Source organism: Amblyomma americanum, chromosome 5 (assembly GCF_052857255.1).
Source record: "Amblyomma americanum isolate KBUSLIRL-KWMA chromosome 5, ASM5285725v1, whole genome shotgun sequence".
NCBI lineage: Eukaryota > Metazoa > Arthropoda > Arachnida > Ixodida > Ixodidae > Amblyomma > Amblyomma americanum.
In genome coordinates, this window is record NC_135501.1 from 177,778,434 (window position 1) to 177,793,044 (window position 14,611).

At 44.5% G+C, this 14,611-nt stretch overlaps 1 long non-coding RNA gene across 1 annotated transcript; it reads left to right on the forward strand.

Annotated features, from left to right (window-relative positions):
- The first annotated feature begins 5,332 nt into the window (after positions 1-5,332).
- LOC144135347 (uncharacterized) lies at positions 5,333-13,681 on the forward strand. The gene is made up of 3 exons (XR_013315461.1): positions 5,333-5,478; positions 7,709-7,747; positions 13,394-13,681. It is a non-coding gene; the product is annotated as an uncharacterized LOC144135347 (long non-coding RNA).
- The last annotated feature ends 930 nt before the right edge of the window (positions 13,682-14,611 follow it).

Here is a 14,611-nt window from a genome sequence, read left to right on the forward strand (position 1 = left end):
CAAAACTTGGAACTAATTATGGAAAATTTAAAGGAAAGCCTGCACCTAAATGTTAAGTCATTTTTAGCACTTTATGGGTTAAAGATTTGCCGATCATGTAATGAAGGGGAATGTTACCAGCATCTGTGCAAGAGAAAAGAAGGTTGCCTTAAATGTGACATTTGTCGTGGTACCCCGGGAACGAAATCACATAGATGTATCTGCCGCACTTCGGTGGTAAAACCAAGCAAGTCTTTGCCTCATGAATGCATTGACTCTCTTGATGAAAAGAACTATTCCAGGTTGCACAAAGAGCAACACACAGACAAAATCAAACCAAGTATGGGGCATTAATGGTTGGGACTAAAGGAAAATAGCTGAGCACAATTGTTTAGAAACAAATACAGAAGGAAAAAACAAGGGACAAAAGAGCAGGCAGCACAAGAGAATGGAAACATGTAATAAATCTAATAAAATTAATGCGACGGAAAGCACGACATATATAACGTAATACGACAAAAACAATTACATTACGGGTAATATGCAACAAGACAGAAACAGAAGTGCTGAAATGCTGAAATTGAAATTATCTTTCTCCCTTGGGACCTAGGATACTGATGGAGCAATGATGCATAATTCTTTCGTAATGCTACCTGAAAGGGACTTGCGGCGTGCCCTTTTTTCAGCTAGGTAATTCTCCTACGAAGAATGCCGCACGCTTCAAAATGAGGCTGCAGCTCCAATCGTGGCAAAGAACTCAAAGATGAGGGGCTCAACTAAGCTTCGAATGTACTATATATCTCACAGTCGCAGATTAAAGCATAAACGAGATTTTCAAAAGAAACTAACCCTCACAGTAGAAACAGTAATCTCCGCCCAACAAAAACTTCGTATAATGACTACCCTTGCATCTAGAATCCTGACGAAGTGGTGGGATTGCGGTGTTGCAAATTTGTCCACTCTTTTATGTTGAGCAGAGGCCAAACCTTTTCATATTGATTTTATCCAATTACATTCTGGTCACGTAGAAGTGAACGCAAGGAAAACCCTACAACTGTCGTGTTTCCAGGTACTACTACTCCCATTTTTATAATAATAATACCAATAATAGTCACCATCATCATCAATGACTATTGCGGGAGAAGCGCCTCTCTCATAACTTTAATTAACCTGTCTATTGCTAGCTGCAGGCACGTTATCCGTGCAAGCTTCCTAAGCTCATTCTGTTGCCCTCGCTACGTTTGTCATGTCTTGGAATCCTCTCTATTTCCTTAAGTGACAATAGCTAATCCTGCCTTCGCAATACAGGTCTTGCTCTTGTCCATTCCGTCCTGTTGATATCGACTAGGATGCTATTACCTAGAGTTTGCTCTTTTGGCCATACTATTCTCTTCCTATCTTTTAAATCTGCATCTATCACTCACCTCAGTGCATTGCCATTAATTTAAGTTGAATACTTTCTTCTATCTTTCCCATTTCTACCCCACAGGTCAGATCCGGTGAGGTACAGTGGCTGCAACTGTTTTCTTGACCGACTACTCCATGGTAAACTACCGCCGGGGTGCCTGAGTGTGTATGATGCTCGGCTGCTGACCCGAAAAACACGGGTTCGATCTCAGCCTCGGTGTTCGCATTTCGATGGAGGCGAAATGCTTCAGGCCTGTGCATTGTGCGATGTCAAGGCACTATAAAGTACCCCAGGTGGTCGAAATTGTCTGGAGCAATATAGTAAAGCACCCCTCATTGCTCGTGTCCTTTTGGAACGTTTAACCCCATGCAACATCATGAAACTAATACTGGTAAACTTAAATTCATTTCCTCATAGTGTCTGAAGAATGCACTGCACTCCATTCTCATTCTCCTCATTATTTCACTATCGCAACTCCAGATCTGCAGGAACTAGTTGCCCTGAGTAGTACTCGCCTACAACTTCGAACACATAGCTTTTTATCGCCAACTGCTATTTCTTTCCAATACTGTCCAACGTTACTCCAGTTTCCTGCATTTTAATATTTAGACCCATCGGTCTGCTGTGCATGTCTCGATCATTTATCGTGCTTTAAATGTTATTCCTTGACTTACATGGCAAGTCAATATTATTATAGAGTCGTTTTAGTGCGGCATTCTCTAATATTTTATATCTCAATGCTTCCTAACTGAAATTTTCTGAATACCTCCCGTACAAATTGGATGAAAAGTAATGGAGAGACTCTGTCTCACCGCTTCACACCATTCCTTAGAGGGATTCCATGACTGTTTTTTCTGGAAGACATTTACGGTTGTGCTACACCAATAAATAATTTCCAGTATCTTTACAACCTGGCTCCTAATGCCTGCGTGACTGCAGAGAATTCGTCTGAATCAAACTCTTTCTCGTGTCTCAAACGCAAATAAGAGGTGCTTTTTAGCCGAAACAAATATGCATTAAAGGCGGCTTGATTAGATTCTTTGGTATCCAGTCACTGTGCAGGGCGTGATAGTCACTGAAACGCGGGTGTTTGTAAACTGAAGCCCGTAATTAACAAACTATTTCAAGAACTTTCTAAATAATAATTTTTAAACTGTTCATGAAGCACAAATTGGCGCATACCTTTCAAATTTAATGAGCAGAATATAAAAGAACTACCTTCTTAGATTTCTTTTGCTTTTATTAATTCCTAAAATTATCCTGAAATGCTTTCGTAAGCACAATGCAAATGTAGCACCGATTCACTTTACTTCGTGTTTGATGCCCGCAAAGATTGAAAAGAGAAAGGCCAACACTAAAGATTTCGCGCCAGGATTGAGCTTGAAAGGTCGGAAACTAATGACATTACTTAAAACTTGGGGCATCAAACAGGCTCGCACAAGCATTCTTCCTAAGCTGGCTCTGCACTTCGGAATCTGCTGATCCTGCAGTTGTGATAGGAAAAAAAAACCTTTCCTTACATTCAACTGCTGCCAAAAATCTGAAGTGATTTTAAAGTCGGGTCAAATTAAATGTGGTTTCATTAGCGCCATCTTGGCTGTCCTACCTGTCCGGTCTCTTAGGCAGCCAATAGATGTCCAGCTTTCTGGGGCAAAAATCTAGAAAAATAAACTGTAAGACACTTTTATTGAAATATAGAAGGTATATGCGGCAAAATCTTTCTTTCAAAGGATTTCCATCGATCACATCGAACAGTTATAACTGTCATAGAAAACCGAGAGGGAACGCTTTTGACGATAGCACGAGCGTGAATAGAAAAAGAATAGAAGACTGCCGTCGGTTTAGTTGCGGATATATTGAAAGTTATAGTGAAAGCTTCCATTATCTGGAAAATTGCGTTTATAAGTGATTTCCCGCTCAAAATTGCTATTGTCTAGAATTGCTGGGTATGAGGATTATACCTGGCTTTGGAAATAGGAACTGTTCATTCATTGTGTACAGCGAGTTGCACGCAAAATCACAACACAACGATAATATTCGCAACCCCGACAATGCCAACTCCGAATTTTCTGAGTAACAGGGCTTTTGCGCTTTCACGCTAAAAGTACTTTTCCCTCCTGCTCCCACATCACGCAAGGAACCATTGCAAGCTACAGTAGGAATACAGCAAAATATGTGTATTTGATTGAAAGCAATCTTGTGGCTGGTACTTATCTCTCTAAAAACTCCGTATACACCAACACCCTGTTTACAAACAAAGGGTGAGTTCGTGGCAGGCCTACTCTCCTGGGTGTCAAATGTAGACTTAGTGCCAATCAGAATGCATGGAAGCAAAAGATTTCAAAGCAGTTTTCAGATTTCACAGTGCACCTATGATGTCAACGGTTGGTGAACAACAACCAAGCTAGTTCTACAACAGATCATGAAAGTATGAAGCGCCGCTTAGAAAGAGTTGCATTTTTAAAACGCGTAAACGCCCGTGGAAGTCGCCCTACCACTGGCAGTACCTCCTGTTGCACGACCCATAGAAACACATGCAATAAAAACTTGCCAAACTATATTTTTGTTTGAGAGAGCTCCTATTGAGGTTGTCGTTGGTTGACAGTTGGCAAGTGCGTCGATGAAGTGTGCGACAAAGTAGGATTCCTAATTTGGAAGTTATCTTTTTGAAATGTCCGCATAAAAGTGCTTTATGGAGCCGAACAATCCCTCAAAATGCGCTTTATCTACCCGGTGTTTCTCTGAATCATGCAAGCTTTTTTACGATAGTCGGCAATGCAAAATTTGAGCACAGCTCTTCACACGCGGCATACAACCGCTGGCAGGTGACGTGTTACGCTGCTAGCCACACTCACGGATCTTCCCTTCGCAGCCAGCTTCCAGATGGCGTTTCGACCTGCTACTAGGATAAGCGGTTACGCCGATGACTACGCCGGCAACGGAGACGACGGCAAAACGTGTTGTCACATTCGTTTTAAAGCTTCTCGCCAACTGTTAACGAGCAGCCGCGTGTATTGGTACTCTGTCAAACCAGAATAAGATTACTAAAAGTTTTGCATACATGTGTTTCAATAAGCCGCGCTGCTGTTTCGTAACCCGTGCCGGGAATTACCCCACGAGCACATAATGCGGTATTTTAAAAAATACATCGCCTTCAAAATGACGCTGTACACTTTCACAGTCGGTTATAGGATGAACTTGGTTGTTTTTCACGATGGAACGACATCGCAGGTGCACTGTGAAATCAGAAAACTACTTTGGAAACTTAGGCTCCCATGTATTCCTAAGGGCGCTAAGCCTACTTCCACCTCGCGTTTTACTCCAAGCGTCCCAGCCGGTGACAACAGCGCCCCCGCACCTTGCTTACGTCCCAAACTGCTAGTGCTCTATATGTTATGTGCACAGCCGCATACATATACTGCCTCAAAAAACGAACAACCACCGTTGCCAAAATCCTTAATTTGGCTTTAATCCGCATCGGTGAAGACCGCAATCCATTGTCAGCCGAAGCAGTTCGATTTTATTCCCCTAAACCAGTATGATGGCTTCAGTAAAAGAACAAAGCAAGTGCTCCATGCTCTGCGGATACACTGCCAGTCGAGCAAGCCACCTCTCTATGCTCCTGAGGTATCGAGGGGTGATGTTGCCCAAGAAGCAAAGATTGACCATTTTTTTGTGCTTTACAGTTTTATACGCAATACTATACACGCCATGTTTAGGTCTTTCTAATGCTGTGACCTGGAAAATTCATCTTGGAAGCTTTATGTCCTATATTTGGAAGGCAATTCTTTCCTCTCAAGCGAACAGTTGTCGAGAACAATTGCCCATCTGTGTTCAAGGTGTGTAGGATGAAAACACATTGATGGTGTAATGCATTTCTTTGTGTGATCATATCTCAGGCAACACTGTGACCTAGTTCCAGCTGCATTGTGTCCCGACTGTCCCTAATATAAAACGCCTCGATCCACACAGAATGGCAAACGGAGCTCCTTGCTCTCTACCGCCGGTAGCCGAGAAACCGAACATGCGGACCTTGCTTCTCGTCATCGCTGCACTTTTAGTCGTTGACGTGGTTCTCGCAGCTGGGCGTTGTGAGTATGCATGTATTTGTTTAATGCGTCCAGAACGCTGTCATCGCCAACGCCATTGAACGCAATGAACGCCGATGACCGATAGAAACAAAGGCGGGGGCTCAGTTTCGGCGGCAGAGGCGGCTGAGTGACGTCATAGCTCTCACGTGGTTTCTCCTCGGTTCAAGTCAAACTCGCGCACACGGCGAAGAAGCTACGGAGGGGAGTAGTCAAGCTTTCGTTTTAAAACACAAGATGGGTGATCGATCGCTGGACAACCCTAACGGATCATTTTCAAGCTATGGTTTCTTCACTTACTTAGGCTGCTCGTGGAACTTCGTTAACCTTTAGTGACGGTATACTACTCGATTTTGAGTAGCCTTTAGATTTAAAAAATCAGGACAGCCCACTCTGCGACCAAAGCTATTATGAATGCAAGCTACCATCTTTCATACATATATATGTATATAAAGATTACTCTCTAGTCGGTCGCCGCGGTGGCTCAGCGGTTATGGCGCTCGGCTGCTGACCCGAAAAACGCGGCGGTCGAGTTTCCGCGGCGGCCGGTCGAATTTCGATGGAGGCGAGAATCTAGAGGCCCGTGTACTGTGCGATGTCAGTGCTCGTTAGAGATCGCCACATGGTGGAAATTTCCGAAGCCCTTGACTACAGCGTCCCATATATATATATATATATATATATATATATATATATATATATATATATATATATATATATATATATATATATATAGAGAGAGAGAGAGAGAGAGAGAGAGAGAGAGAGAATGAGGGGCTTGTTATACATATCACATAAGGCAACAGCGACAGAAACAAAGGCGCATAGGGGATTTTTTTTAATTTGTGGTGTATAGCAATGATACACACACAACTAATTAAAAAAATCCCCCATGTCCCTTGATTTCTGTGGCTGTTGGCTTCGGTACTGTGTGTGCGCATGTGTGTATATATACTTAAATATATAAAGTAAGGTTTATATATACCAGGCGTTTAAGCGAAGCGGAACCAACCAATATTTATTACAATAAGATTTTTCAGGTACGAAGGCCGCTTCTGCGGCTCAATAATAACCACGTTGGCAGACATCATAAAACATGTAAATAATGTTAACTACTTAGCCGCCTAACTAATTTCTGATAAATAAAATTTTAAATATAACAGTTAGGTACTGTTTGCAATTACACTTGTAGCCGGTCGTTAGTAACAACAATGTCAGTTTTGAAAGTTTCGAAAACGCGATTACCGTCGTCGCTGTGGATCGACAAAAGTTGGCTGCATCATGCGAAAATACGTGGGCTTTGGAAAGCATGCACACAAAGCAACCCTTCCAGTGCACGTAACTGGTCCAAAAGGCCAGATTTTGTCGGGCCACAGCGGCAAAGCAAATCGCGTTTTTGAAACTCTAACCCACGAAAGCAGCAGATTGGACAGCCGTCGCCGTAGCTCAGTTGGTAGAGCACGGGACGCGATATTCGGAGGTCGTGGGTTCGGATCCCACCGGCGGCATGGTTGTTTTTTCTGCTGCTTTATAAGTAATTTTCTTTAAAGGCAATTTATTGGCCCTAGAAATTAAAAAGAATAGCAAAAAAATTTCCCCATGCGCCTGGGTTTTCCGTGACTGTTGGTTTCCTTAATATTTTTGTCAAACGAGCCACTCATTTGATTTGTTTTTCTGCTAATAGCTTAACGGGGGTCTCGGTTCTGGCAGTCTTGATGCCAAAGGTAGCATAAGAGGGCTCTCGCACAGTTTCTGCTCTCGCCATTAGATGACGTTCTACGGCACACTTGCGGTATTACAGGACGTGCTACGTCGACCGCTATGGACGAGGGTGGCGCTGGTGAACACTCTCAAGGTTCGCTTACAAGCGAAACATACATACCCACGAAAGCAGCAGATTAGACAGTCGTCGCCGTAGCTCAGTTGGTAAGAGCACCGGACGCGATATTCGGAGGTCGTGGGTTCGGATCCCACCGGCGGCATGGTTGTTTTTTTCTGCTGCTTAATAAGTAATTTTCTTTAAAGGCAATTGATTGGCACTAGAAATTAAAAAAATAGCAAAAAAAAATCCCTATGCGCCTGGGTTTTCGGTGACTGTTAGTTTCCTTAATATGTTTGTCAAACGAACCCCTCATTTGATTTGTTTTTCTGCTAATATATATATATATGCTTGCTTTTGCTTTCTTGTTTTTCTTTCCAATAACCGAACCGATTGTGTCTTTTTACTGCGCAGACCGACCTAAGGCATGCACACCCGGTTATTGGGGAGCAGGTGAGTTGCACTCAAAACGCGCAGTTTTCATTCTACCTTATCTTAAAACATTTCACATAATACTGAACAATAAAGAACACAGTGTTGTGCACATAGATTAGTGCATATCAATTGGCGATTTTCCTAGTAGATCAAATTATTTGCCGTCGGAAACCGTAAATATTTCTCAAATATCTATCGGGACGTGGGCTGCCATAGAGAGAGATCTAATGTTATTAACTCGTAGCTAATAAATATATTCAGTATCAGTTGAACTTGGTGCTAATATGGTATACTCAGGTTTAAGGCAAAATTATTGCACCACGAACCAAGTGAAAGTAAGAGATGTTATCCAAAACACGTTTTTTTTTTCTTAGTACCACATAAACCGATAAAACTTGGGTGAATTTCTTCGCGAAACGAGCGGCTGTTTTCACAGCACTATAACCTGCAGCATAGAAACGCCATGAGATAACTCTGACTGTTTTGCATGATTTTCTGTAGTAGTCTTAGAGGGAATAATAGCTGTGAATACTATCGCTTCAGCGAGCATGCCTGAAAGGGTGAGTGTGGGGAGACAATTGTGTGGAGAGACAACTCAGGATGACCAGGCCACATGAGAACCATCGTGGCGCAGGGGAGCAATTAAAGATGGAATATAACTCGCGACGTTAATTAGGTCGGCATGGGAATGAGGGGAGGATAAAATAGATCGGAAGGTATTAAGGTAAGATAAATCAGGATAGCCACTTAGGTACTCAGCAATACCTGCAGTGAAGCGACAACCACAACGGTGATGGAACATATCGCCTACATTCGCATCGCCACGACAGGAAGCAGAGGGAAGCACGTTGGTGCGACGCAAATTAGAAGGAAATAGGCTATGTCCGGTTAAAAGGGGGACTGGTAGGCGAGTAGGAGGAAAGGAAGGAAGCAAACGAAGGAAGGGAAAGGACAACAGCCTGCAGTAAAGTGTCACTATGATTGGAGGACCAGTCTGAAGCCTGCATTTTATACGAACTGTGTCACGCATGTGTGTACTGTACGTACGGACCATGGACAGAGCTAAGAGCAGCGGGGCAAACGACGAGCCAATGCAAGCGACGCGGCTGTGTCCGCGAGCTCATTACTTAGAAGCCGCAATTGGCTGGAACGTGAAAGAGGCAAAGGGAACGGAGAGGAGGAGGAGAGGGATTTTCATGAAACAGGAGCCATTTAGTTCCTTGTGGGCGCCGGTGAGCCCCACAAACAGTTTCTTTCGGAAGCCTTCTTTCGCTGTCTTCGTCACTGCCTGAGCTGCCGTCGACACTATGTAACATCTACGTGACAATAGGCAGAGGAAGATGAGAACGGGAGCGCTGGGCGAAACATTAAGCCTCATGGAGCAACGATTTCGTCGCAAAATACTCTGGAAGGTACCGACAGGTAGAAACGTTCGACTGACCGTTTAAGAAAATGGCGGCACTTACAGAGAGAGAGAGAGAGAGAGAGACAGGCTGCAAGAATCTCGGCTTTATTACGAAGAAAAGAGGCGCGGGCGTTGAACTAAAGGTGGCGTTTAAATGCAACCCCTAAAATACGGAGCTATCTTTTGAAGACGAGAAAGCAATTTGGTAAGCTCACGATCGGGATGCGCGTCTCCTTGCCGCCCACGCCGGCCGAAAACAACATAAAAAAGAATTTATCCCTGGAGATATTAACAAGCGAAGCTTGTGTCATTCATTTCAAGAGTGCATGTTGTTAGGCGAGTCGATCGTACATCGTTGAGTAAAGGTACTGCGCAAAATAATACAAACAAGGACGACAAGGGCACAAGGACGGGCGCTGCGCCCGTCCTTGTGCCCTTCTCGTCCTTGTTTGGATTATTTTGCGCAGTACCTTTACTGGTGTCATTTGCGTGTGCTTCAACAACGATGCCGACTGACACTGGGCGGTCTAGAAGTACAGTAATGACAAGTCTCTCCCCGAGGCTTGCTCACCCGCGCCCGTCCACGGACCCCATAGATATCTACCTAGGAAACGACGCGCAGATCAGGCAGGCCAAGGACCTGCACGAGACAGTCACGGACACCGAACACAAGGTCTCGTCCGTGCAGCGGGCCATGCTTCTTTCTACAACATCTACGAGGATGCGGTCCACTTTTTTTCATGTGCAATCTTGGACAGGGAGCGCGTCTGGTCCTTACGGGACCAAGTCCACGCCCGAGACCGTGAGCTGGGCCTCCTGAAGCACGGGTTTCAGAACTGCCCTCTCGGAGCAGTGAAGCCGAGGCTTAACTTTATCTCCGGAGTGAACCCTTCCGGAGGTTCACGGCCACCTTGCGGGGAGCTCCAGGTTCTTTCCAATCTGTTAGCGCTGGTTCCGGCACCCCGGCCCGCTCCCTAGTCCACCCTGTACCTCAGGTACCTGCGGTCTTCCATCCGGCCGAACTGTCTCATCAGATGTTTTAGCGTCTCTTCGGGCGACCGCCCACATGAACCACGACCCACACGCAGACCCTCAGGGTGTGGCAGCACCCTCAGAGGCAATTGGTCTGAGGTTGGTTGTGACCAAATTGGTCACAACTGGGATTCTACCGCAGGCGGCGGATTTAGCGTGGCTTGACGGCGGAACTTATCTCTGATTCGTCCAGGCAACGGTTTGGTCCAGGACCCTTTTCCCAAGTATCTCATCCTAGAAGAGCCGAGCTCCAGGCCGGTGGGTTCCCGGCGGCACTGGGGATCGAGCCCAGTACCTCCCGAATTCGAGGCGAATGCTCTACCACAAGGCCGTGCTTCGGTAAATGGGTCACAGGTGAACGTCTACCACAAAAAGCGAATTTAGAGTTGCTTGACGGCGCAATGAATCACGGACCTGTCTATGAAACGGTTTGGTGCAAGACCCTTTTCCCACGCATCTCATCCCAGAAGAGCCGAGCACCTAGCCAGGGCAAATGTTGTACCCATTAAAAACCGGTAGGTACTCGATGGCACTGGGGATCGAACCGAGCATCTCCTGAATGCGAGCGGATTCTGTACCACATGGCCTCCACAAACCCTAGAGATCTCGACCGGCTCCGGGCTGAGAGTTCCTGCATCGAGGCCGTCCAGCCCTCGATGAACGTCCGGATACCACAAAAACGCAACCCGCACGTCCGCCTGGAAGGGGACGACCCCGATATCTATCCGTTACAACTTTAACATTTCGACCTTTAGGACGTTAAAACTTTAAAATGAGACTGTGCACGAGCCACATTCAGAAACCTTTCCAAAATAATTAGAATATTTATCACCGCTTTGAATGCACACAAGGTTCGCTTCATGGAAATATAGACAATTTTTGCGAGCCTACACGAATGATGGACGCTGTGCTCCGAATGAACACGGCACTGTTTTGTTCCATGGTGCGCTACATTCTACGCTGTCTTGCCACCGGGCTCTGTGTGGACCCTAGTTGAGTGATGTTTCGCATTTCCTTCCTTCATATCGACCCGCCGCGGCGGGTCAGTGGTTAGCGCGCTTGGCTACTGATCCGGAGTTGCCGGCTTCGAACCCGACCGCGGCGGCCGCGTTTCGGTGGAGGCAAAACGCTAAGGCGCCCGTGTGCTGTGTGATGTCAGTGCACATGAAAGATCCCCAGGTGGTCGAAATTATTCCGGAGCCCTCCACTACGCCACCTCTTTCTTCCTTTCTTCTTTCACTTCCTCCTTTATCCCTTCTCTTACGGCGCGGTTCAGGTGTTCAACGATATATGAGACAGATACTGCGCCATTTCCTTTTGCCCAAAAACCAATTATTATTATTAATATTATTATTATTATTATTATTATTATTATTATTATTATTATTATTATTATTATTATTATTATTATTATTATTATTATTATTATTATTACATTCATATCAACTTTCTTCTGTTTTAGCGGCACAGTTTTTGCTCTTTCGTCTAGCCGTGTTGAAGGGACGTGCGATTCGGTTTGGTTTGTAGCCCGTGAACAAGATGGTTTTGGACGTTTGTAGCGAAAACCAAACAAAGCTTGCTCAATTGTGAGAATGTGTTGTCAGGATAGCTGATCATGCCCGCCGTGCTGAGTGCAATTCTGAGCATCGTGAGATTCTTTACACAGTTTATCTCTTTCATATTCCTCTCGTTACCTGAGCCAGGGGGCCTATGAGGACTCCCAGGTGTCTATGAATGTAAAGTAGGGGATGACCTGCTGCATATATGCAAATTAACTCACTACTCTATCGCGTCATACCCTTAAGGCTGGGCTTAAGTGTTCCCTCCAATTTTTATTTATTTTCTTGTACAACGAACTTCTACATCTGGCAGTCATCTGTGCACCAGATCTGTTTTGGAAGCCGAATCTGGCGACTTTCTTCTCTGTGCACAAGCAGAGTGTGCAATGGATTATGCGGTAGAAAAAAAAAACACTTGTTGAGTTTATTCACGCCCACCCTGGACTCACCTTCACCCATGAAACCCCCTCTAAAAACTGCCTTCAGTTTCTGGACACAGCCTTTGAAATTGGTACCCACGTGTGCTGGATGTACAAAACAAGGAGCGAAAAAGGCCTGCTTCCGTATGACATCGCGTAACATTGCAGATGCCTGCTTCCAGCATGCAATAGAAAAGACATGCTATCATAAAGTGCACCACAGCATTAACTTGCAGGTCAAAAGACTGAAGGCGGTTGGTTACCCAAATCCGTTGTTGGTATCAGTTGCTAAAAAAGGGCTGAAAAAAATCGTTACGCGGAAACGAACGAGTGGAAAAGAAAGGGACAAGAGACCCGTCGTGTTGGCCTCTGTGCATGCCTTAGAGCACAGATTGAAAAAAGTGGCTGAAAGACAAGAAGTGCCTGTTGTATTTTTTGCGCCTCAAAAACTTAAAATCCTATGCGCTAAAGCTAACGCTTGCAGAAAAGATGCGCACTATGAGTGGTCCTGCGGTGTTCGGCACAAGAACATGTTTGTTAAATGCGTGGAAGGAGCTTCTCACATGTGACAGGAAGTTTTAAATAGAAGTGTGAACTAAAGAAGTTTGGAGAAGACGACGAGGATGGCGATAAGAATTACTTGTATTAACCCAAGAATAACGAAGATGAAGTATTCGGTGAAGTGGGAACAGGTGATTGGTGGAGAAGAGAAGAAAAAGACGACGATGACAAGAATGACGTGTACCAACCTATATTTTCTGCTTCACAATTTCACTCAACCTACAATTTGAATCTGTTCTCTGCCGAACCGCGCGAAGAAATACAGAACACTAAAGAGTGGTGCCTTTAGCAATATTTTCGCAAACGACTCTCCCCTCGCTACTTGTCAGTGTGGCTTTTGCTTTTTCCAACGACAAAACAGGGTAATCACCTTCAACGTTTTATATGCTGTGAAAAGCCACTACGCTACCACCTCATCCCGCATGTCTTCTAGGCTTACCGGTTAGATATTTTTTGACAGTAGTCACTTGGACTGAAGGTTTACTCGAAATTTATCATTTTTTTTTATCAAATAGGAAATGATGCAGCAAGGACGCTCTATTCTACAGAGGTGCAACCAGGCAAAGTCTCATTGTTCTGTTTAATATACACGGAAATTACTGTAAAGAACTCTTGCTCGCGTAGTAGGCATCATGGCGTGGCATGTTTCGACTCCTCATACTAACAACTGACTTGTCTGCTTTTACAGCAAATCCCTGCACACACCTCGAAAGATGCCGCCCGGGCAGGGGGAGTTGTGCCGAAAAGAACTGTGCGGATTTGTATCGCCCTCGATTACCGGCTATGTGCACAGCTGAAATGTTGCCGAAGTGCTTCTGTAAGCGTCATTTATATAGGAGAAACGAGGATGGCAAGTGTGTCAGGAGACGCTTTTGCAAACAGTGATAGCTGATCAGCCACCCATCAAGAGTCAAGTTACAGAGCTCTTTCTTTCAGACCGATGAATAAAGCTCTGGTGGTTACCACTACAACTAAATGCGTGCTCTTTTTTCTTTTCCTTTCGCTAGCAACTTCCTTCTAATATCACTCCTGCTCCTTTTGGGACATCACTTCAGGACGAACTATGCACGGTCAATGAGGCAGCAAGTTCTATGTCTACCATCCTTGCTGGTTTTGGAGTAAAGTTCGCGGGATACCGTTGACATTCTCTCTATAGTCCGCTGGGATCATTTAATTATTTATTTATATATTACAACCCTTAAGCCCTCAAGCGCAGGGTATTACATATACATAGTAATACATAATACTAGTGGGAGTGGAAAACTAACAACCTGATTATACCCAATAAAACAAGAGAGAGAGAGAAAGAAAAACAGAAAGGCATGGAGGTTAACTAGGCAGCGCCCGGTATGCTACCCTACAGGTGGGAATGGGAACGGAGGGAGAGATAGAAAGGAGAAAGAACAAAGGGAGATGATCACTTTTCAATAAATACAAAAGAAAAAGTGAATTAGAGATTGCAGGTAAGTACCGGTACAAAACAAAATAACAATACATCTGAATGAAAGAAGCGACAGAAACAATGAGCAATGCTAGACAGATATTTCAGTCAGGAAGTCCTGAAACATAAGATTACCTTCTGTTGCGAAGTGCGATGCAGATTATTCCAGTCGACTAAAGTCCGAGCCATGGATTATTTTGCACAAGAATTATGCCATGAAATGCGTTTAAGTTCGAACGGATGATCGAGGCGCGACATGGAAAGAAGTTGCGTGCGATCGGAATAAATCGTCATGGAGCAAAACATGATGATAAAGTTCATGTAAGGGTGTTAGGTGTGCTAGTTTGCGACTATGTGATAACTTATCATATACGGGGCCCGCCTTTAGTGCGGTGACGCTTTTATGACGAGAAAAATGCCAAAAGATGAATCTGACAGCACGATTTTGCAATGCCTCTAACTCAT